This window comes from Miscanthus floridulus, chromosome 17, assembly GCF_019320115.1.
Source record: "Miscanthus floridulus cultivar M001 chromosome 17, ASM1932011v1, whole genome shotgun sequence".
Taxonomy (NCBI): Eukaryota; Viridiplantae; Streptophyta; class Magnoliopsida; order Poales; family Poaceae; genus Miscanthus; species Miscanthus floridulus.
In genome coordinates, this window is record NC_089596.1 from 38,052,300 (window position 1) to 38,074,793 (window position 22,494).

Here is a 22,494-nt window from a genome sequence, read left to right on the forward strand (position 1 = left end):
TGAAATGAGCGAGTAGGTTGCGACCTCTAGTTTAATGAAAAGTAAAAGAAGAACCAAACTGAGTTAAGCCACGACCACATGCACGCCACCCATGGGCCGCTCAACTTGGGCCTCCTGTCTCCCCTTGCGGGCTTACATGGGCGGCACGGCTTGGTGGAGGCGGCCTCTTCATTTGGAAACTACCCTTGTGGAGATTGTGGTGCCTCCATAATTGTAGGATCGCTGCAACAGATCACAAACCACATCCTCTCTCTACTTTCTCATCTCTACTTCCTCATTTTCTCTCACTGGCAATGGCTACGGCAGAATATAGAGGCCAGCTGAGTCCATCGTCTGGAATCGTCACCATGGATACGGCGACAGATGGAGGCCAGCTCCGTACTCCAATCGGCAACCGGGTTCAAAATGAGTCAAAGGTTATAGGTAAGTGATGCATCTCTACTCCAGTGATTAGATGTATGAATTTGTGTTTGTTCACTTGAATGTGCAACACATAGAGGGTATCCACATCAAGACCTTTTACCTGCAACGCAGAAATTCACATAATTAGCATAATACTATGAAAGCAAAGATAGGTCAGACAGAGCACAGTAGAATTGTAGACCTCAGCATTGCTCTCTGCATTCTTGAGACGGTCTAGAATGAATCTAGTAGACTTGACAGGCCAGCATCCCTACCCATTTGAGTGGCGAGACTTAGCCTGAGCAGTACGCCCAACACCACCACAATACTTGCGGAACGGGATGGCCTGCTTGTGGGCAATCACATCCTCAAGGTACCTCTTGGCCTTGGTGAGTGACAACTTCCTGAGGGCAAAAGTTGTTTCACGGGTGTTCTGCAAGTAAGACAGGAGCATTAACAAACACCAAAATATGCCCACATCTAATCCAAGAACAAATAACGTCAGCAAGTGAACAATATTGGGTGCCATCATTATGGATGAAAACAGAAATTATCACAACCATTATCACACCCTAGCTAAGAAATATGTGAAAAAACAAATGTGCCATCATTTACTGAACCAATTGACATGGAGTTGTCCAACACATGGATAGGACCAGCAGTTCACCCAACAACAAGGATCATGGTGTTTCTAAAGTTTATGGGGATACTGCTAGTAAATAGCACAGCATCCTGCTTTTTTCTTTAGGGTATTCATCTACAGAGACCAACACTACAACCAGGAATGTCACCCACAAACAGTAGAGCACTATGCAGCTGTGCTTAATGATATTATCAACGAGAAAATTTCAACAAAGGAAGTCTAATTTTCCTTTAGCACACAAACACAACCATTTACTTCAACATCTGACAGTTCATTTGGCAGCATATATCCCACAGAAGTGAGAAAATGCATGCCATTCAACCAGAGCAGCTTGCACGACAGCAACAAAGAATTCACCAAATAAACAAACATGGTAAAATGGCATCATTTACTAATCTAATTGGATCCAAGTTGCAACACCTGGTCCACCAAATAACAACAAAGCTGGCATTCTAAAGGTTTACCAGTATATGTAAGCACATTCTTTTGGCACCTGATGCCTTAAGCTGCTGCAATCATAGAGATTCACTAAAAGAAGAAACACAAGTTGACGTCACTTACTAATCTAATTGGAATCAAGTTGTGAAACCTAGTCCACCTAATAACAATGAAGCTGGCATTCTTACCAGGATATGTAAGCACATTCTTTTGCCACCTGGTGCCTTAATCAAATAAGCTGCTGATCAAAGTATCACACCCTAGCTAAGAAATATGTGAAAAAACAAATGTGCCATCATTTACTGAACCAATTGACATGGAGTTGTCCAACACATGGACATGACCAGGGGTTCACCCAATAACGATGATCATGGTGTTCCTAAAGTTTCCAGGGATACTGCTAGTATATAGCACAACATCCTGCTTTTTTCTTTAGGGTATTCAACTACAGAGACCAACATTACAAACAGGAATGCCACCCACAAACAGTAGAGCACTGTGCAACTACGCTTAATGTAGTTATCAATAAGAAAATTTCAATAAAGAAAGTCTAATTTTTCTTTACCACACAAACATAACCATTTACTTCAACATCAGACAAGTTAAAGAGTTTTACACATGTTATAAAATAAAACTCAAAGCACTCACATTAGCCTCTCCAGATATTCCTTCCAAAAATCTTTCACCACCAAAGAACATTCGTTTTGCACCATCATCGTCTCTTTTGTTATCTTGACTACTAGAAGAGTTAAATCTTCCATCGGTGAACATGTCAGGATGAGTCAATAGATCAACTGACAATGATTGCCACTCCAGTTTCTGTGAATTTTAATAGATATACTAAGATCAAAAATCCTTTCTGAGTTCGACAGTCTTAGTTTGCAATAGATCAGGAAATAGTAAAAGTAGGTATTAATCTTCTGGAAGCAAGTAAGGGGCATCAAACCTTAAAAACATAAATGAACCCTTTGTTGTTGGAGAAATCCCTTGCTTCTTTCAAGTTTACTACCTGTAAACATGGCACTAAAATCAGGCAATGGCAAATAAATCATTTAATAAATTAATTATAGTTCTTAAAATCACAATTGAGTACCTGCCATTTTTCATTTGTTGTGTACAATACAAGATCACGGAATGTGATTGCTGCTAGTGGTGGTGACTTGATAGTTAGAAGGATTAGCATTCCTTTTTCGAGGCACAAACATTGCAATGAACTCTACTTGGTGGAATAAATTTAAGACAAACAAACAAGAACCAAGATATGCAAAGGAATATAGTAAAAGGGCACCAAAATGCTGAAATATAGGTAAATACCATGTTGCATCTCCTTGACGGCGAGCCCCTCCATGTGTTTGTAGTTGTAGGTTAACAATCCCTACTTGCACTGTCATTCCATTTGCCCTGCTACTATCACTGTGGTAGAACTGCTATTCCTCGCCTACTATTGCATTGCTGCTATCCCTGAAAATAAAAACAGATTCAGTGAAACTCTATATTTAGTGAAAACCTATTTTTGCACATAACCAGATTACAACTGCAACATTCATTATTAACATTTCTTATTCACATCATTTGATGTAGTTGATAGTGGTACCAGGGTTCATACTGAAAAAGTGTAGGGAGGGACCAAGAAGTAGGTAATTTCCATATCCAATATCCCGTTCCTATTTTTGTGCAAGTTGCCTTTGCATTGTTAGCAACTTATCATCGACCAACTGGTTGCTGCAGAAATATATGCATTTAATAAACTCAACTGTGAGTTTTGTAAATGCTATAAAAGCCTAATCGAGCGACCATAAGGATGCTATTAAGTCTATGGGATTTGGGGGCTGCTTCGTATGCTAGGGACGTGTCTCAGAAGACAAATGATTGACAAAATTACAAGCAGATACCAAATCAGCAACCAATGATTCTTTATATGTGGTCAGGATGTTCCTATTTATCTAGAGGATGTCAGGGACATAATGGGACTCCGGATTGAAGGCATAGATGTTTTTAAACATGTAAACCAAGAGGAGGTCAAAGATGAAGACAAAAAGTGGACATTGAATTGATGAAGAGGTATGAAGATGCAGACCACCTTCTCACAATAAGCAAGTTGAAACAAATGATGATGAAATCAGGCACTCCGGATAATGACTTCAAAAGACTATTTGTCTTGTTCACAATTGGTGTCATTCTAGCACCAACTGTGAAGCCCTATGTTAAAGCTAGTTATCTACCCGTGGTTAGAAAAGTATTAGACATTCCAAAATTTAATTAGGGCTAATTCACTCTGACCCATTTATTAACTTCATGTAATAATTACATAGTTAAGAAACGAGCCAACATACAGGGCAATTTGACTTTGCTGCAGGTCAGATTTATAAGCTCCAGCCACCTATAAACAATGTTTACTTTTGGTCTTATGTAGTTTTTGCATTGTGTTCATAGTTTTGGTACTAGGAGCGCGTCATTGCATACACCAAGTACGGGTTCAATTATGAGACAATCCAACCACCACTGATGGCGAGGTGGACTGAAGACAATGTTGGTCTTCGATGGCATGCTTTTAATCACATCGGCCTAGATGGAGGAACTGTAAGTTTCGAAACATACCGTCAATATGCTGCTGTTCATACGCAACCATCCTAACTATCTTATTAATTGTTTCCAGCTTATGACGCGCACTACTGGTCAGACCACCCTGCAGCAGACCACCAAGTCAAAAAATATAAAAACAGAAACATCAATGTCAGAACAAGCGCCAATACGTGAGGAGGGTCTAAGCAACGAACAAGTATGTATGACATCTATTTATGTGCACAACCTCGTTTATGTGCCTAATTCATTCTTTCCTATTTATGTAGAAGCAATTCCATGAAGAATGGGTGAACGACAGCCAAACGGACATTGCACTAGCAATGGAAAAAAATTATGGATATAGACCATAAATATGATAGGAAAATATTATCACAAAACGAGGAGTTAGTTAAGATTAGAAAGGAGAAAAGGGTGGACAACAGACTGGAAGCTAGGGTGAGCAAGATAGAAGACGATACTGCAGAAATGAAAATGGATATCAAGGTAACCAGCGTGAGTACTCATTTTCGGTTTCCATGCGTGCTTCATTGTCTAACACAATTTCTCAAAACAAAAAAAAAATAGAAAACGCAACAGGTACAACAACAAATCCTACAGCTACTACAAAGTATTATTGACCCATCTACGCCAACATTTGCACAAGGTCAGCCGTCTATGGCTACATCTTCACAAGTTCGGTTATCTATGCCTACATCTGCACAAGTTCGGGTATACAAATGTGGCTTCAATTGCTTTGTCTAATGTTGCATTTGATATTTTGGAATTTAACAAAAAATACCAACTACAGGAATCACCACAAATACTAGTCAAGAAGTCAGCACCAGGTGGCCCACTGCATTTCTCCCATGCACTGGCGAGAATCAATGCTGAAGCACACACTGAAACAAAAGTTAAGATGGAAAAAGAACACGCAGCAGCAGAATAGCCCCTCTACACAACACCAAGACGACGCCTCTACACACATCACACCAAGGAAGCCAATTGTCGACAATGATTACAAAGTGAGTCCAATAGACACAGAAGATGGATGCTTCGTAGTAATGAGTTACGACCATGCTAAGGTTGTACAAATAGGTGACCATGTTCTTACAGCCAAACAACTACGCTTTATAGTAGATGAGGTAAACTAATTTCATATCCTTTTTATCCACAATAACATGTAAACACCTACTGTGTGCTAATAACTCCACCCTTTGCAGTTCATAAATGCCTATGTTGATTTCAGCAACGTGGAGACTAAAGAGGCATCATTCATAACAACTTTCCAAGGCTGGAAGTTGGCTACAAATAATCTGGGTGACCAACGCCTGACGTTTAAGAAGTTAATTGCCGACAAATGTGTTCGAAGGCATTTGGTATGTAATACTGATTTTGTTTGGACACTTTTACTTGACATTTGCATTCAGGATAATATCCGTATTTATTTTCCAAAGTTTTGTCAATTAGGACGGTTTACTGTATTTCTGGTAATCTCTATTGCATTTATTGTTTGCAGATTTTTGTGCCTATGCATATAAACAAAAACCACTGGGCTCTCCTAGTGCTAAATTTTATAAAGAAAGAGGTCCAGCTACTTAACTCCTAAGCCTCAACCCGAGATGAAAACCAAGAGAAGGCATTGGTAAGTATAACGTAACACGTACCACCTATTCAATTACAATTACAGATCGATCAAATTTAACTTCTATCTCACCATCCACTAGGTGGAAAGCATACAAGAATGCATTGATTCTTCGGGCAACGATGGCTTGGTTAACTTGCGTGTCTGGAAATGAATTCCTTATCATAACATACCGCAACAAACAGATGGGTACTCATTTTCTACTTCAATTACTAATTCTTATGTTCGTTGCAGTCATTCATGCGGGGTGTTCATAATATTTTATATGCTGGCATGGGATGGATAAAAAATGGCCAATCATTTCACAAATGTGAGTCTTACGATCCTTGTTAATTCTAAATATCTACAGACTCATTCAATAATTGTTATATGACAATGCACTATTTTCACTTGTATAGACACAAATGCAAGGATTTAAACGAAGAATATGCACGAGGTTGCTCCTTTCTGATCGCAACATGAGACGACAACAATCATACCAAAATCATATCATGGTCTGAACTTTTAATTCATATTAAAAATGATCCAGATGCATCAACTTATACCAGAGTGTACAAAATATGCTGGGTCTAACATTTTTCTTGATGATTCTTAGGAGGAAGAGTACTATGCAAACAATCCGGATGAACAACGCCAACACGAACAGGCTGAAAATTCAAGCGATGTTCAAATAATAGAGACTAAAACTCCAAACCCTGAGGCCAGCACGAAAGAAGGGAAAGGAACAAAAGGAGGGAAAGGAACGAAAGGAACATGATCTGAAAAAGGAACAGGAGCTCAAAATAGGAAAAGAGGACGACTACCAACGAAATTAGTTGTCAATACTCCTCCTACTATCACAGATGAATTTAGTAGCGAATCTATCGCTAAACGAGTTTAAAGGGCCAAGCATCTAGGGAAACAGCAGACCAACCCTTTTAGGCCTTTTTAGAACTAATGTGTTGTCTATTTAGTAAGCTATATTTGATCTTTAGTTTGTCCAGATGGCTAGAACGATGTGTGTTCAGACCTAAACGATGTGCTGAACTAAATTCATGTGTGTTCAGGAGCAAATCTATCGCTAAATGAATCTATCGCTAAACGAGTTCAAAGGGCCAAGTAGTGCTCCCTTTTGTACTGCTCATGTCATCCTATCTAACATGAGGCTAAAACCTGAAAAAACTGAAAAGGGCAGGGACTAGTCGGAGGCAGAGCATGCTCACATGGTGACAGCGGCAACTGGACCCTGTAGATGTTGCTGTTGATGGAGTCGAGCACGAGGAGGTCGCCAGCAAGGGTGATCTCGATGGCGTACGGTTCGATCCCCAGCTTGCTGCCAATAGGGTATCATGACCATCCTGACGTCCAAATTGATAAATAATCAACATTACAGAAGAAATCGAGGTTACAAGGTTGTCGCTAAACATGACAGAATGGCATAGCTAGCTAGCAACACTCTTGAGTCACATAATTGATATGGATTTGTGCGTAGTTATGCTACGAAATCGGCAAAATTAGTGGATCCCTTCCCGAATAGCTACAAAAATTCGCCACGGGAGATGCTTCAGAGCTAACTAAGCAACAACAGAGTGATTGCGAGTCTGCGAGATACCTCAATTTTTGGCGAAGGGCAAGGTGTAGAGCAAAGGCAAAAATTAGCCGGCTTCAGGTCTGGTGGATTGGGCGGAGACGGCGAGGGGGCGCCATGCTTGCCGGCCAGCCGTAGAGGCCGCGTGGCCTAGGTAGCCAGGGTGTACTTCTTCCTCCTACCCCATCCTCCTGCTTCCTTCATGGCCGACGCCGCCGCTTCTTGGTGAGGGTGGGCGGACGAGGTAACCTTGCCGAGCCCGCTCTTCAGCTTCGCCAACTCAGACCGCCGCGTCCGTGGACGAGCGCACCTCGCCGCCCACACCCTTCGGCAGCGGGGCCGGCCGCCGCCACCACCAACGGGAGCACGGACGCCGCTGGGACCCGTCGGAGCACCACCGCGGGTAGGTCCCCCGGCCCAGGGTGGACGCTGGCTCCGCCAGAGTAGGTGCAGCGCGGGCACGCCGAACGCAGGCGACAACAGGCAGCACGCCACAGCAGGCGGGGTCAGCGGCGGCGGCGGAGCTGGTCCGCCTCTGTTGGGAACAGGCGTTGCCGGGCTCCGCCTCCTTGTCCTCCTCTACGGTGTCGATCCCCGCCATGGTTGCTGCCCGGACCGCCGCGTCTGCGAGCGCACCTCGCCGCACGCTAGCGGGGACGGCCACCGCCGCTGCGAAGGGGAGCGCGGATGCCGCCGGGCCCGGATCTCGCCTCCTCCACCGCCATCGCTGGATCTACGTGGTGCCGCCGTTTGCCAGGGACTGGTGAAGAGGGATGGCATGCCCTGGAAGCCGCAGTCCTGCCCTCGCACTCACCGCCGCAGCCACCGCCCTCGTCCTCAACCTCTCCCACTGCCGCAGCACACAGAGAGAAAGAAGGCTGGTGTGGTCCGAAGAGAATTATACGTGAAAAGACTGTAGTACTTCAATCATCCTATACTACTCAAAATATTATTTTTCTATCATTGATTTACTGTTCTACCCTCAATTACATAAAAAAAATCAAAAATAGAAATTTCCCCACTTTTTCATGTGCTAATGCGATCAATTTTAGTATGCACCCGGTGCGTATGATCCCACTATTTAGTATGCGCTTGGTTCCTCCCGGTGCCTCTTAAAATAGTTCCTCTTGGTTTCTTTGCCTTTTTAGCCGTCGGATCGGTTCTCGTGAGCCGTCCATTTTCCATTTTATGACAACCATCGTAAAAAATCTCCTTTTTTTAAGTATCCAGAAGTGTGGCCCTTCATTTGAAGCAGACATTTTCTGGATTCCAAGAAGAGCAGCATGCATGTGCAGTTTCATGGAGTACTGTATTAGTATTATGTTTGATTCCTTGGGATCTTCATGGGAGCTTTGGCTTTGGGCTAAAAGAAAGATTCAGTGTCCACTTTGTATGTTACTCGCCTAGCTTCAAGCTAGGTAAATTTGTATCATGAAGACTATTCGCCGCCTAAGCTTAAATCTAGACTCAGTTTCAAGCAACTGTCGTCGTTTATGACCGATCGATCTGGCAGTAACTTTAGGAACAACAAATTAACCGGCCTCGATCTAGCAGTGACTTTGGGAACAACAAATTAACCGGCCTCGATCGCTCATAACCTCTATAAGCCCAATCCTATACTGCGTGAGGTGATGTAGATACGGACAACATATCACATGCACAGAACTAGCTCGAAGCTCCAAGCTAATGAATGGCCTCGCACGAGCAGTGTTTTGTTCTCAGCTCGCGCTCCACATGAGCCCCCCCGCGCCCGCCCCCCCCCCCAACCCAGAGACAAATACCCAGCAGTCATGCATGCGATGCGATGCGAAGCTCCAGCAAGTTCCCAAGAAGAGCATGCATGTGCTGGAGCATCGTCGTTTCGTGTTGAAATGAGGCCGCCGTACGGTTGATCAGTGGGCAGTTTCCTGCAACCGTGCAACATGGACGTATGTGTTCTTCGGATGATCTGGATTCGGAGGCATCGTTGCAGATGGATGGGTCATGGCGCCTTGTGATGATTGAGGAGAGATCACAGGTTTCGCATGGCACGCTTGCACTCGGACATGCTGCTCAAGGAGTCTTCTACGGGACCACTCGGACCCTGCGGATTGCTGCAGCATTATCCTCTGCCGTTTGGAAGAATACAAGCTCTGCTTATGCAGAACGATCTAGACAGTAAAAACTAAATGCATGGCCGATAAAGAGTCTAGTCGGTCCGATTTCAATATTTGTTGGTGGGCAATCACAACACGCCCGAAGAATGCGGATGTAGGCTAAATGCCCCATTAAAAAGGTTTTTTTTAGGCGGCCCATTAAAGAGTTTAGTCAGTAGGCGGATTTCACATCATCACCCACCTAATTAGAACAAAGAGCCAGACAAAAAAGGACATTTTGTCACCGTTCTCTCTCCTCCTAAGCAAGAAATGAATATCTTTATTGCGTGCAGTGTCCAGGAGCAAATTTGACGACAATGTTGGTGTCTTCTAGCAAACTACTCTATTTTGCATGTCCACTAGTAAAGAGAGACCACTTTTAGTGTTGTGTAGCAAATTTTGCCATATATGAAACGGAAGTTGGTAGTTTCTTTCCCCACGGAATACTACATAGTTTTACATGCATGATTATGTATCTTGTTAGCATATTAGATTTTTTATATAAATATGTATATTTTAGTGGTATTGTTCATAATGTTTTAATTCTGTTTAAAAGCCATCTATATCATCTAAACGCCAAACAAAGAGTGAAAAGTTATTTACTATTTAACGTGTTTTAGAATAATATTGGTTTTTTACAAATAGAGTTCTTTCAATTATACTATACTCCCTCAGTCCTCTATATAGTTAGAGGTGAAACCAGATCAGATACGAATAGATATTACGAATACCGGATACAGGTAGTTGTTTTTGCTTTGGAGTCTGAAGTCGAATATGAATAGTATCAGATGTGTCGAATAGTGCCATATATGTATCAAAAATCAAATTATGGAACATTTGGGTTTGGAAACCGTGCATACCAATGTAGCATCGCAGATACAGTCTACTTGTTGCGTGCGGTTGCAGCCTGATTTTTAGTTCGATGCATTTTTTTCTAGCAAGCAAAATGTAGTTTGACGTTGTTGCATAAGTGCGCATGTTCTAGGTCCATGGTTCAGCCCAAACGTGCCTGCCAGGCCGGGCCCGGCTTGCTGCTTTTTTTTTAGGGCAGGCAACCCAGGCAAGGCCCAGAGCGCGGCCTGGAGCAGAGTCCAGCTGGGGCTGCTGGTCTGCGAGCCCAGGTGAAGCACGAAAGGGCTGGCAATGGCAAAGGAGTTAAACCGAAGTTGGGCCGGGATTGGTTGGATTGGATTTTGTTGTTATTCCGTTTCATTTTTTGTTGACATTTAGGAGAGCGGAATATGCCGTAGTTTAAGGCTCCCGAATGCTGTTTTTTTTCTATTTACTTTGTTTTTTCTGTAAGAGTGAGCCGATTTCTATGAAATTATGATATAGTTTCTAACTTCCAAAGATCTTTAAGAGTTAAATTTAGAGTTTTGGTTATTTCATGGAGAAATCTTTTTTTTTCCAAAACACAATATAATGCAACACTCACAGTAACATGCGACACTCACACTCATTTTACCTATAAGAGCACTTCCAAAAGATCGTACAACATCAATGGACACGTCATCTATCACAAAAAAAAAAACAGCACCTTCCAAACATTGGGCCAACCAATTTCGAGACTGACAAAGTCACTAAAGTGCCTCGCTGTAAACGGGCACGTCACTTACCGCTGAAAATAGCTCTATTAGATTCTATTTTAAATCTAAGAAAATGCGAACTTACATGAACTACTGCGAACAGGCTTCAGTACATAAATCTAACTAAGAAGTTTAGCTAGCCGAGCTATATTTTGTTCACTATTTAAAGTGAGAGATTCATTTTCTTGGTCCTAGAAAAATTTCAGCTTAATTTTTTGGTCCTTTTAGTTTTGAAATTACTTATTTGACCCAAAAACTATCTTTAGTTAACCCTTTCGTTAGTTTTGAACTACGCTAGAACACGTAATCATTGCCGGATGTGCTTGGGCCGACAGTGACTACTAATCACTGCCAGGTGTTAAGGCAAAGAGCAACGGAAAATTGACGGGAAGCTAAACACACATCACTGGCGGTGTTGTTCTAGGCTTAGGCCTTCGAACACCGATCGCCGCTCAAGCAAAATCACACACAAAAGGTGGCAGAAACAAGACTCGTGTGAAAACAAGAATCGAGATTTTATTGCACTTGTTCCTCCTATCTTACACCCTCTATGGAGAGGCTATTTATACACCCTTGGAAGCTTTTCACTAGACAAGAATGCCCTTACAACCACCCCGTATTCGGGGAATATTCCCTACTGCCGTGGGCTGGTTCGCCATCCGGAGTCCTTGCCTTCCCCAGGTACTGCCGATCTGAGGGGCGCTGACCAACTTCATCTCCTGTCGCCCTCCCAACTGACCAAGCGGGTCCCAGGTAGGCAGGAGCTGTCGACCATGTGAAGATGGCTGGCTCATCGGAGACGGAACCTGAAACAAAGAACTAACAAAACATCACCACCTATTTGCCTGAGCGAATAGTTTATTACCGGCTAAGCGCCCCAGGCCTCACCAGGTTGACCTAGCGCGCCCCTCCTTGCAATAGCGAAAAGGTGCTAACAGACCGTGGCTTGGCGCCCCCTTCATCTCATCATGCTGAGATGGTCAACGAAGACACAATCCCCTTCTCCTTTTGCCTAGTAGTTCCTAACACTTCGCTCAAGCGAAAAGATGGGTGCGACGGCTGGGCCGGCACAGCCAGACTTTAGCTGTCCCTCATTTTCGCCTCCACGAGATCCCTTTCGCACTTGCCCTACGCGTCTGGGTCGGCGAAATGAACCCCATGGGGTGCCCATAAGCGGGGCTTGCCCCCAACTTTAGCCCCTCGGCATCCCACGAAGGGGTCCCTAGTCTTCTAGTGGATGCCTCATTCTGTTTTGCTGGTAACACATCATGGGGTTCATACGCCATCCCGGGCGAAGGGTGGAGGTCTTAGGCGTGTGCTGTGCCTGTGCTAATCGACTTTTGTATTTATTGATATGTTAATTCAATTTTTTTCAGCCTTTTCCGTTATTTCGGTTCCCATGCCTCAGTTACTGTTTCTCGAAAAACGAACTGTCACAATGGTTGAGTGAACCATCGCGTCGGTTCCTAGTGGCGCGTGCCACGTTGCCTATATAAGACCCGCCTTGGGTCTGGAGGGCCGTGCGCATTCCTCCATCCTTTACTTGCTGCTCGAGGGAAGGAGCTTTCGCCTTTGTGCTATTCGCTTCTTCAAGTGCGCTAGCTTGTTGCTTGTTCTCATTGGGACTCCAGTCTTCGCCGTTCTTCTTCGCAGGTTTGTTTTCGCTCTGAGTTGCTCGTTTTACTTTCGTATTTCTTTACTATTTTTGCTTTTGCTCGGTTTTTCATATGTATTTCGCTTGGATAGATGTCAAGTGAGTCATTGTCTGGCGACAATTCACCCAGCGGGAGCTCATCTGACGATTCTAGCTCGGAGTCCTGCACTCACTCGTGAAGCAGGTCCAAAAAGGCGTCAGTGTCGCAAGCCGAATACACAAGACATCGATATGGCATTAGAACATCATGGTCCTTCTTGCCTTGACGCTGGCGAAGAAACTGATGTTGATGTTGAGATTGTGGAGGAGGGCAAAGAGGGTGAGACCACAAGACCGGTACCCGCCACCTTCAAGGGTCAATCGGATCTTGAACCTACCACTTATCGGATCGGCCGCTCTAGCGTGACGGAGGCAGTTCTTGACGAATATGTTGAGAGAGAGCTTTTGAAGGCCTCGCTATGCAGTCTGTGTCGCGCTCCTAGCCGTGAGGAGGTGCCCCATCCAGAGCCTTATGAGGCGGTTGTATTTTGTGATTTTTTTGTAGCTGGGCTACGATTCCCTTGCGATGATTTTGTTGGTGAGGTCTTGCAACGCTTCAATATGTAGATCCATCATTTGACCCCCAATGCTTTTGCGTGGATGAGCATTTTCGCTATGGCGCTCAAGATTACTGGGTGTGCTCTAAGTGTGAACTTATTCACTCGGTATTACGAGACGCACTTTCATAAAAGACCATCATGGACAAACAGACTAAGAAGGAGATGGTGGCCCATTATGGGTCTTATAATTTTGTTCCCAAGAAGACGAAAGAGACTGTGCAGATCGTGCCTTGCCTACCAAAACAAATGGCCGAGTTGGAGTAACTATTGGTTTTACCACCATGTTTGTTCTGACGAGGACGTGACTGAGGCGTTGGTGAATGATCTGCCGAAAGCTCATGTGCTGGTCTCTGAGATGACACCAATGAAAGGTTTTCGCCATGGCAAAATCCTAGCAGATGGACCACATGATGCAGAGGCCACCAACGCCTTCGCCCTGACCGCACATAGGCAGATTAGCTGAGACCTGGTGGACGAATGGTTGGCCTTGCGATAGCCCTCCACTAAGCAATGAAACTCGCTTTTTCTGATTTTGAAAAGAGGGACGGATACAAGTTTCTGCACCTTCGTGTTGGGCCCTCTGATGCTTTTTCAACTAGACTTTAGCTTTGTGAATTTTATAGAACATAAGACCGAAGAGATTGTTGGTTTTTATGGTGACCGGGAGCACAAATTTAGATGTCAGGCCTTGCCTAGAAAGAGGAGGCTAAATCAAGTTTGTGATTCCATGGGCCTTTGTTATGCTGATCGGAGCGGCCCTTTGACTAACCTTGCAGCTGACAATGCTGTTACTTGCGGCCGCTGGTCGCGGTGGCGGGGCAGAAGAGGCCGTGCTCAGAAAATGATAGCTGGGCGTGTGTCAGGTACTGCTACCATAGAATCTCGTAAATGGAAGCTTAACAGGAGAGGTCGGGGTCTCGCGGAGCCCGCTGATGTTCGTCTCGAAAGAGAAATAGCTGGCAAGGTGGGCAACAGTAAAAAGGTGGTGCTCGGGCAGGACTCGCGCATTTTGGCCAAGTGTGGACCGAAATGGTAGTTCCTTTGCCTACCCTCTTTTCCTTTTTTCTTCCTTTTCGCTTTTCTTTTTGCGTATATGCACGTCTTTGAATTTTTGCTTTCGTCTATTGATTATTGTCGTTTATTTATCTCTCAGTTGTTTTCCACCATGCAGGCTGCCAGCGACTTTGATGGAATGGGCAGCAAGTCACGGATTGCTGATGTGAGCAGTGCCTTCGACGCGACAAACACCATAGTATGTTGGGGATGTTTTTGGCAAGAATCCAAAGAAGAAAGCCCTGAAGGCCGTGGATCCTTTCGCTGATCCTTGCTCAACAAAAACCAAAGTCGTCCTCAGCCACAGGGGTTGCCCCTGCTCAGGTGGCATCCACGTCTACAGCTTCTGCCGATGCTTTTGACTCACAACAGCAGCAGCAGGGTAAGTCCCGGTTCTACATGGAGTCTATTCGATTGATAGACAGCTTGATTCATGGGCAGCTATTTGGTCATGGGAAATTGCTGGTTGGAATCTTGACCTGAGGACTATGGCGAGATGCGAGTGTATTCAGGGTCAAGCTCCTAGGGCGAGATGACTCCCGCAAAGGAGGAGACTTACCGAATTGCTTGTGCTTTAGGGGTGCCTTTGAATTCTTGGGTGACCGCTCATGTCAACTACCGAATCGTTGGCCTGATGCCTGACAAGGCTGCTGCTGATTTCATAGACTCTTGCGCCGGCTCTTTTTCTGCTCCCGAGGTCGAGAGCGACCTTCTGAAGGTTTCCCATGCCTCTCTTGTCGAGGCGGTGAATTTCCATGCTGCGAGCGTGAGTATTGTGACTTGTGTCTCACTTATTTTTTGTTCGCCTTTCGAACATTATGGTTTGACCTAGTTTTGTTGCGCAGGCTATGCTTTTGGCTCGGGGCTCCAGCAACAAGGCCTGGCATTTCACCAGGGCCTGGAGAAAGAGCTGTCGGCTAAGGATGAATGGATCCTAGCCCTTGAGCAGGAGCTAGAAGCGGCTAACAAGCTCATCGAGGAGAATGCGTTGGCCCGAAAAGGCTACCGAGGAGCAAATGTTGAAGATGCGCAATGACTTTGCTGATTATCAGAAGAAAAAATGGGATGAGCTGTAGCAAGGTTGTTGCTAGGCACCCAAAGGGCGGCGAATGTATACAAGGATCTTCTTGAGAGCATTGGCGAAGAGACCGAGGCGCCTAGTGATGCTCCTGTCGTTGACTTCATGGAGTGGCTAGCAAATGAGCTGGCCACTGTCTGCAAATACATGATGATCGGGCGAGATTATGCTTCCTTTGTCTCAATCCATGCTTTTGCTCAAGCACGAGAGGAGTGCGGGTGCAATCATCTCGAGAAATTTGAGATTAATGACCCGTAGTCTTACTAGAATGCTCCCTCCCACTGCTCATGAAGATGGAAATATGTTTTTTGATGGGTTCTGGCGTCCTGGTGGCCGAGATCTCACACTTCTTAGGGCTACCATGACCTGGGGCAAGGTAACTAGTTTTTTTGCTTTTTGTCAATTTTTGTTCCATGGTCTGCGAGAAGGCACTCTTATCTTACTGAGTTGTAAATGTGGAGTCCACTGAACAATGCATAGGGATCAGGGAGAAGGTGAAGAAGTATACCGCGGAGTGAAACGCTTGGGAGGTCGCAGCTGGTAGTGGCTCTGGTGACACAGAAGCTCCTGCTACTGCAACTACCGAGGCCCCGATCGGCGATAACTCTGGCGCTCCTGCCGACAACGTGGCTCAAGACGGGGTAGATGACTAGGAAATTGTTGTTTGTAACTTTCAGAGAAATTGAGTTTGCTTGGAAAACTAATGTAAGACCTGGTTTAAACGTTTGTGGTTTCGGTGCGTAGGTTCCTGATGTGGAGCCTGTGCAACCTATGGATGTGTATCCACTAATGATTAACTGCAATGGTTTTGATGTTGGAGGTGCTTCCTAGTCTCGCCATCGCGAGAGATTTCTAGGATCCAGCATGACTGGGTTTTTGAGATCCTGCTACCGATGGTTTCTTAGAAAGGAAGAATTTCTTAACAAATTCTTCTATTCGGAATTCGACTTGGCTATTTTAGAAGCGCGGAGGACCCACCATGATCAATATAAGTGGGAACATGGGGTGCCCTCGACGTCTGGTCTAAAAGAACCTGTGGAGGAGCCAATCGAGGAGATGACATTAGACTTGGAAAATCGTAGATATAGTTTTTACCTTTGGCCTCATGTGGGCGAAGAGTAGACCGAAACAAGAGCGGGATGTGATGCTTATGTAACGTTGCTCATCTATATAGTGTATCTTGTTCTAATGCATGAATATCCTTTTGTACATCGATTTCTGCTATTTCGCGTTTTGGTTGTGATGCTCCCCGGTGCTGTTTTAAGCGTGTGAAAACTAAAAAGCGCTTGTCTTGGTCCCCTCAGCCTGTCACTTTAGGTGAAATGAAAAACGCCGTCCCCCAACCTTTTAGGGCGAGGGGATAAAATAGACGAGTGATGCTCACGTGACTCTTTTGCTCGGCATATCGCATAGGCAAAATTAAAAGCGCCGTCCCCCAACCTTTTGGAGGCAATAGAGGAGTGATGCTCGAGCGGCTCCTTTGCTAGCCCCTTGGCATATCGCATAGGTGAAATTAAAAGTGCCATCCCCCAACCTTTTGGAGGCGAGGGGATAGAATAGAGGAGTGATGCTCGAGCGGCTCCTTTGCTAGCCCCTCAGGATATCAGCATAGGTGAAATTAAAAGCGCCGTCCCCCAACCTTTAGGGCGAGGGGATACGCTAAGATGGATACTGGAGGTGGCTCCTCTGCTAGCCCCTCGGCATATCTCTTAGGTGAAAAGGGAAATGTTGTGCACTCGAGCGGACTCATTTGCCTGCCCATTGTCGCTAGTTTAGGTGAAGAAAGAAACGCCGCTCCCACAAGATGCATGCACGAAATGCTTTGCTTGCCAATTTTTCATTTTATTTGTACTAGCGTCATTGGACCCAACTTCCTTCGCTGAGATTACATCACTCACTGATGCTCTCATGTGCTTTCTTGGTTACACAAGTTTGCATTGCCTTCCTCTCCGTCTGAATGTTTACTCTAGGCATAACGCTGGAAAGTTGGAAGCGAAAGGGCGAATTAGCTATGTTGCCTAGAGTGGTATGGGCCTGCCCCATTGATGACCATCGACTGCCATTGGAGACGGAGGGAGATGGCAATTCTGTGGTTGTTTTGGCCCCCCAAAAGTAGTCAATACTGTGGTTGTTTTGGCCGCGGCTTCGCCCGATGGGGGAATGTTATGAGTTTTCTTGTGCTATTCCCCCATCGATGGCTTGTGTGGCTAGCCATCTCAAGTCTCTGGCCGAACCCGTTGCCCTGGTGTGCTACAAAATCCTGATGCTTCCTATTCCTAGGCTGTTGATGCCTCTGGCTTTACAACCTCTCTCCTTTTGCTCTTTTTGGGTGTGTCGAATACATTGCTGCCTGGTGCCCTCATATGGCTGAGGGGCTTCGCCATTGCGCGAAATATGCAAGGGCTCTCCTCTTAGGTGCCTGACTCTCTTGTTCTTGGATTGGAACGCCTACTCTTTCTATTTTGCCCACCGGCTGGTAGCTCGAGGGGCGGCCCCTGTCTGCTTATATAGTGGTGGTTGCCTAGCGGGGTCTTAAATTTTGATTGGTGTGGTAGGTTGCCTATTATGCTTTTGCTGGGTTATTGCTTGTGCCCCCCTTTCGTACATTGAGTTATTGGAACTCGCTTGACAGTTGAATTTGCATTATACGCAATTTTGTGGCTTTTGAGTCTTTCCTGCCTGCCACCACTACTTTTTGGTGTGTGTGTGTGTGGGGGGGGGGGGGTTGTGAGCCTATTCAGCTTTTTTCGTTCGCCTGCACTCCTTTTTGGTGCGATGAGTCGTTATTGCTGCTTATTGGCTTCTCTTCTTCGCTATCATTCCTTTTTGATGATGCGAAGTGCTTGTGCCATTCTTAGGCTTGTTTCTAGGTTGTTGAGTTTTGGTTGCTTTATCTCGTGTGAGAGCAAAACGGTGCAACCTGAACTGGCATTATCGATGTTGATATCCAAAACTTGCTTATGTTAAGTTTTGTTTCAACTTCCCACTCTAAGATTTGCCTTGGGGAAAAGGTTTGAATTAACTTAGGAAGGTGCATAGGATCGCCTCATTAAAAAACCTCACGCCCTTTCACAAGGGCTTCCCCTGTGAGGAAAAAGAGCATGAATCCTTTTTGCTATTTACAAAAATGCCAAGAAAGAAAAATTACAACCCTTAGAGGGCGACGACGTTATGTGTAGAAGAGACGCATATTGTTTGCGTTCCATGTGTGGCTTGTCTCGACACCTTCTTTGTTGAGTAGCCTGAAAACTCCAGGCTTGACCATGTTCGCCACTATGAAAGGCCCATACCACTAGGATTTTAGCTTGCCCTGCTTGTCGCGATGATGAATTAGCACCATGTCGCCTGGGTTGATGTTCTTTCACAACACCTTCTTGTCTCTCCATGTCTTCGTTTCTTGATGATATTTGTCAAGGTTTGAGGCGGCTTGCAACTTTGCATTTTCTGCTACTTCGAGCTCCATGTACCGCTGTATTAGGGGTGGTTGCTGCAATTTTACTACAAAATGAACCTAACTTGAGCTCTTCTAGCGTCATGGTTTCTTCACATGGGGTGAAACCCGTAGTTTGGGTGCGCGAGATGTTGTGACCCCAAACTAAAGTGATCAACTCTTGCGCCCATTTTTCTTTTGGCATATCGAACAATGCTTTTGATACTACATTGAAAATTAAACCATTTGCCCTTTTGACTGCTCTGTTGCTTTCTGGATGGTTTACTGATGCGAAAGCTAGTTTGATTCCAAGTTCACCACAAAATTTTTTGAATTCTACGCAATCGAATTGTTTCCCGTTATCGACTGTAATGAAGGATGGGACCCCAAAATAGCAAATGATCCTCTGCCATACAAAACTAATTAATGTGCCAGAAGTGATTTTAGCTAGTGCTTTGGCCTCAATCCACTTGGTGAAATACTCTAGAGCCACTGTGGCGAAACACAAGTTGTCGGGCGCAGTAGGCAACAACCCCACAATATCTACACCCATCTCTACAAAGGCTATGTTGGGATTATTGACTTGGTTGGGTTGGCCGGGGTTCTCTGCTTTTTGGCAAACATCTGGCAATTTGCACAACTTCGGACTAGCTCTTTTGCGTCTTCTGCTGCTGTTGGCCAATAAAATCCTTGCCTCATCGCTCTATGAGCAATTTCGTGAGGTCCCCTGTGAGCTCCACACATTTCAGCGTGCATTTCGGTTAGCAATTCAATTCCTTTCTCTCTGCTTATGCATTTCAGCATTGGTGAGACTATTCCGCTCTTGTATAGTTCCCCCACTACGATGGAGTATTGGTTTGTCCTAAAGTTCATTCTATCCATCTCGTGTTTGCTTTATGGCTCGTAGGCCCTGTTTAGGTAGGCGAATGGGTGACCTCCAGTCCTTGCTTGTGATAGCGTGCACAACACTGAGCCATTCTTTCTCTTCTCGTATTGCTTTGACTATCACCTCATGGTAAAAGACGTCTGCTGGTATTGGAGCTTTCTATGCGGCTGCTTTTGCTAACTCATCGGCTTCTATGTTCTCCATCCTTGGAATGTGTTGAAATGAAAAATTGGTGAAGTGTTTCTCCATTCTTCTTACCGCTACCAAATACTTGACCAGTTCTGGCTCTTTCGTAGTGAATTCTTTGTCGACATGTCCAACTATCATCTGTGAGTATGATTTGACTGTGCATCTTCTGACCCCAAAGGCTCTAAGCTTTCACAACCCTAGGAGCACCGCCTCGTACTAGGCTATATTGTTGGTTGTAAGGAATTCCAACCTTGTTGCATAATGAAGTTTTGGTCCTTTCGGCAGTGTTAGGATTGTGGCTATTCCTACGCCAGCCATTCCCCAAGCTCCGTCACAATGCACGGTCCAAGTTGGTTCTTTGAACTGTAGTGTGGTGTCAAAAGTTGCTGGTGTCCAATCAGCGATGAAGTCTGCAAGTACTTGAGATTTGATTGCTGACCTATGTTCAAAATCCACTACAAACTTGTTCAGTTTCGTTGCCCATTTCCCTATCCTTCTAATAGCTTCGCTATTGCAAAATAAAGCCTCTAGTGGCTATGTAGAGATGACCTTAATGCAGTGGGCCTAAAAGTAGTGCTTCAGTTTTGTTGATGCCATGACCACTGTGTATGCAATTTTCTCTAGTTCAGAGTAGTTGAGCTTCGCTCCTGACAAGGCCTATGACACGAAATATACCGAGAATTGCGTCAATTTGTTTTTGTGTTCTTTCTCTTCGACCAATACTGCGCTGATAGTTGTAGGTGATGTCGCCAGATACAACAACAGAGTTGCTGATGGCGATGGTTTGGATAATGTCATCAACTTGGTCAAGTATACCTTTAGGTCATCGAAAGCATGCTGTTGCTGGGGGTCCCATTTGAAATGATCTAAACTTCACAATGTTCTAAAAAATGGTAAGCCCCTTTTGTCCAACCTAGAAATGAACCTGTTGAACGCTGCTAGCCTACCAGTGAGCTTCTGAACCTATTTTCTGCTTGCTGGTGGCTGCATATTTACTATCACAGCTATCTTTTTGGGGTTTGTCTCTATACCTCTTGCTGATACTAGGAAACTGAGCAACTTTCCTTTTTTGATACCGAAGATGCACTTGTCGGGGTTCAACTTGAGACCACTCTTTCTCAGGTTCTTGAATGTTTCTTGGAGATCCTATATATGGTTCTCCTTCTTATCTCTCTTGACCACAATGTCATCGACATATGCTACCAGATTCTTGCCTTTCTGCTTGTCAAACACTCCATCTGTCATTCTCAAAAAGGTGGGACCTGCATTTCATAGTCCCTCAGGCATTCACCGATAACAATATGTCCCTCTAGGAGTGATGAAGCTTGTTTTCTCTTCATCGTCTAGGTTTAACTAGATTTGATGGTATCCCTGAGAAACAATCTAGCAAGCTCATAACCTCGCATCCGGCAGCGATATCGACTAACTTGTCGATTCTTAGGGAGCAGATATGGATCTTTTGGGCTACACTTGTTCAAGTCAGTGAAGTCTACACACATTTGCCATTTGGCATTTTTCTTTCTAACCATTACAACATTAACTAACCACTCAAGGTACTGTATAGGCCTGATGACGCCGGTGTCGAGCAGTCTCTGCACTTTGGCTTTTGCTGCTTCTGCTCTCTCTGTGGACATCTTCCTTAGCTTTTGCTTCCTTGGTTTCTCCCCTTTTGCTGCATTTAGGTTATGCTGGGCGAGATCACGACTAACACCTTGGAAATCTTTTGTCGACCAAGTGAGCACATCCTAGTTTTTGTGGAGAAAGGTAATTAAACCATCTTTCTTGTCTTTGGTGAGGTCTGACCCAATGTGCACATACTTTTTAGGTACTAGCTTCGATAGAGGGGTTTTTATTGTGTCTTTTCTAGGTTGCGCCCTTTCTTTGGCTACCTTTTTGCTGTTTACATCTTTGGTAGGTGGCTCCTTGGCCACTTCATTTATGAGGCTATAACTCGGGATTGGCTTGCCCTCTATTCACCTAGATGCAGCCTGGTCTCCATGTACTGCAATCACCCCGAAAGGGGACAGCATCTTCAAGCACAGTTAGCTTTGCTTTACTACAATTTCAAACTTGTTTAGAACTCCTCTACAAAAATTGCAGTATACGGGTAATCCAGGTTGGCTATGTCGAAAGTTATCGTCTCTATGTGGACCTTTTCGCCTTCTGCAAAACATACGGTATTGCCTTCTTCCCCAAAGCGTCTATCTTTTTCCTGCCAAAACCAAACAATGAGTTCCTGGTTGGCTCGAGTGTTCTCTTGTCGAGGCTCATCTGCTCAAAAGGCTTGATGAACAAGATATCAGCTGAGCTTCCATTGTCTATTAGGATGTTGTGTATAGTGAACCCAACTATATTCGTTGTTGCTACGAAAGCGTCGGTGTGTGGAAAATCCTACACTTGGAAGTTGTTTTCATCAAAGGTAACCGGGACCATGGACCAGGCTAGCCTATTGAGTGGTATTCATGGTGAGTCGGTGTGTACTCTTCTCTCAAAGTCCCATCTTGCCCTTTTGTTTTCGTGCTCTTGATTTGAGCCTCCTGTAATCACGAAGATGTGACCTTGGGATGGTAAGATGTTGTTTACAACTTGATGCTCCTAGGCGCTTTCTTGCTTCCCTAGCTGAGGTTGAC

General features: G+C 44.7%; 2 non-coding genes across 2 annotated transcripts; both read right to left on the minus strand.

Annotated features, from left to right (window-relative positions):
• Positions 1-999: 999 nt before the first annotated feature.
• Positions 1,000-1,144, minus strand: LOC136519296 (small nucleolar RNA snoR74). Its single transcript, XR_010774846.1, has one exon. It is a non-coding gene; the product is annotated as a small nucleolar RNA snoR74 (small nucleolar RNA).
• A 624-nt stretch (positions 1,145-1,768) lies between these two features.
• Positions 1,769-1,913, minus strand: LOC136519292 (small nucleolar RNA snoR74). The gene has a single exon (XR_010774843.1). It is a non-coding gene; the product is annotated as a small nucleolar RNA snoR74 (small nucleolar RNA).
• Between the last annotated feature and the right edge of the window lie 20,581 nt (positions 1,914-22,494).